At 39.7% G+C, this 2,454-nt stretch overlaps 1 long non-coding RNA gene across 1 annotated transcript; it reads right to left on the bottom strand.

The window, feature by feature from the left end:
* LOC113208148 (uncharacterized) lies at positions 1-2,079 on the bottom strand. Its single transcript, XR_003303493.2, has 3 exons — positions 1,968-2,079; positions 507-647; positions 1-58 (listed from the first exon to the last, which is right to left on the bottom strand). It is a non-coding gene; the product is annotated as an uncharacterized LOC113208148 (long non-coding RNA).
* Positions 2,080-2,454: the final 375 nt, after the last annotated feature.

Below are 2,454 nucleotides of genomic sequence, written 5' to 3'. Positions count from 1 at the left end.
ACATCTTGCTCAATTAGCTGGCTTGTTTCTGCTGGTGACTTTGGGCGAATCTAAATACCTGAAAAAGAATGGAAAAAATCTAAGTTAAAATCAAATTATCTCAGAGTTCAACTTAAACATGTTCTGGTCCATCTGTATCACTGTCACGCCAACTCATCGAATGAACTTTCTATGTTACAGGTGGCCAGCTTTAAGTCCAGGCACATCCCTTTCGACAAGAACCAGCATCACTCCCTATTTTACTACGACTGTGCCAGATAAATGAAATAAATAACAACATTACTGTACTGATGATTTGCCTCTCTCACTTCCCTCCACTAAAATCAACACACAACTACATATTTTACGATCAAGTAATAAGCGGTGGAGGTAGCATAGAGACAGTAAAGATATAACAAGTAACCCCCTAATAGAAACAAATACCAAAATAAACTTTTACCCATCACGACTCAACCATAATGTATTGATATTTTTTTGTTAACATTACATAAAAAGTCAAAACTTACCAGACTCATTCCTGTGATCATGAGAAATAGGGGCCATTTCTCATGATGTGTGCTGTGACGCCGACTAAGCATACATTGGGTGACAGCTGACGGCTGCGTAGCTGATATGTCAAGCGCAGATGCAACTCATGGACGGTCTTCCTGCAACAAGGGCAAAAACAGAATTTTGATCTACATGTATTATCATGGTTACACCAACTCCTCTACAGGAGGGCGCTTCACAACATTAACTTGCCATGCTTCAAAAGCATTGCCTAGGACAAACAATGTCAACTCAACTTCAAACGTTCACAGGTGGAATACATAAATATTCATGCACTTTTCACTCTATTTCCATATTATTTACTTTACATTTGTATCAATTATTAAAGGGCTAAAGAGAAAAAGAGCATTCAGTTGGCATGAGCTGGAATATTTCTGCCTGTCTTTGAGCAGAAAAAAGTGCAAAGTCAATGAGGAGATATGAACCTAAACACACCATAATTAATATTTGTAAGATTTCATGAAAATAAATAAAGTAAAACTTTTTTGTAAGCCCTTGTTTCTTCCAGGCCTGCTTCATGGTGTCCTCCATTCTCTTTCGCAATCCTTGGTGCAGCAGAAAGGTTAAAGACATGAGGGATCTCAGAGGCTTCAAAATTTATTCTGAATGTAAACAAAAAGTTAGGATCCCACTTAGAAGAATTCAAAAATTTTGGAGACTATATCCGAGATTTATAGCAGTTATTCCCTAAGGACAGAAAATGAGCAAACTGGCGCTTTCTATTTTAAAAACATCCTCACATTACTATTGAGTAGTATTATTTCCCTCCGTACCCGCAGGAGGATGAGCTAGAGCTGTGAGGGTGACGAAATGAGCAGCGGGGGGCTACAATTACTCTCAAGGGCCTTAGTTACAGTCACTGCACCAACTTAATGAAAAATATCAATCAATTTTTCATTTGAGGCCATTTGAGGCTTTCATAACTCGTTCTATAGCAGCCCACTTCACCTTTAGTGGTAGGAAGAACAAGTATTATGATCTCAGTGCGGTGTCACCCTTTATGAACTGTTTGTACTTTCATCTAGGACCACATAACACCTACAGACATGATAGTGGTACGATTGTAGAGCAAAGACGCTGGTCTTAAATATAAAAATGAACTTTTATTCAGGATATTTAATGGTATCATTTTGAGCACTCATATTTTGCGGGGTTTTGTTCTCTCTAAGAATCACATCTTTGGCTAGACACCAAATACCAACAGCCCGAATACAGTAAACAGAAGAAATTCTAGACATTCATTTAATTATGTGCGTTAAAGATAAATGTCAAAAAAGTTTGGCACAAGGTAGTAAAGTCAAAATGAGGTTATGTAAAGTTTGTGAATGAGACTTATCACGTTTGTGTTTTTACACGTTTACGCATAGAGGTGTCTCTATGACACTATATTGACAAATCTATAATTTTACCTCCGCAACCTCCTCAACCTCCGCGAAGTCGAAACAACCACAAGCCTAACGAAACGAACTCTTCACGCAGCAAACAACACTGTTGCCCGTAGTAGTCTCGTTGCAGGGTATGGTATAGGCGAAGGCGAGAGCAGGGCTAGCAGGGGGTATCGCCGCTCAGGCGCTGAGGGTAGGCCACTATCTCCACGCAGACATTTGGCGGGAAGGCCTACCCGACGCGCCGCAGGCGTTGTCATTCGGAATCGAAAAAGGGGCTTTTGGACTTGCCTTAACCAACATTATTTCTATGAAACAGATTAAATGGAAGTTACAGAGAGTAATCTGGCTGAGTTATTTTTATTGCCAAATTGCCAAATCAAAGAGGTAATTTTAGTCAAAGAAGCAGGATGTAAAAGAGTCAGGAAGCACGCAATTTCGACAGAGGAGGTCAAAGGCGACTCTCCCAGACCAATCCAGACCATTTCCAGCGATTTTCAAATTTTTCATGTTTGGCCAA

The sequence above is a fragment of the Frankliniella occidentalis genome, unplaced genomic scaffold (genome assembly GCF_000697945.3).
Source record: "Frankliniella occidentalis isolate FOCC.00 unplaced genomic scaffold, Focc_3.1 Scaffold2, whole genome shotgun sequence".
Classification (NCBI taxonomy): Eukaryota; Metazoa; Arthropoda; class Insecta; order Thysanoptera; family Thripidae; genus Frankliniella; species Frankliniella occidentalis.
Note: the sequence above shows the minus strand (reverse complement) of the source record. Positions and strands in the feature narration are given on the sequence as shown.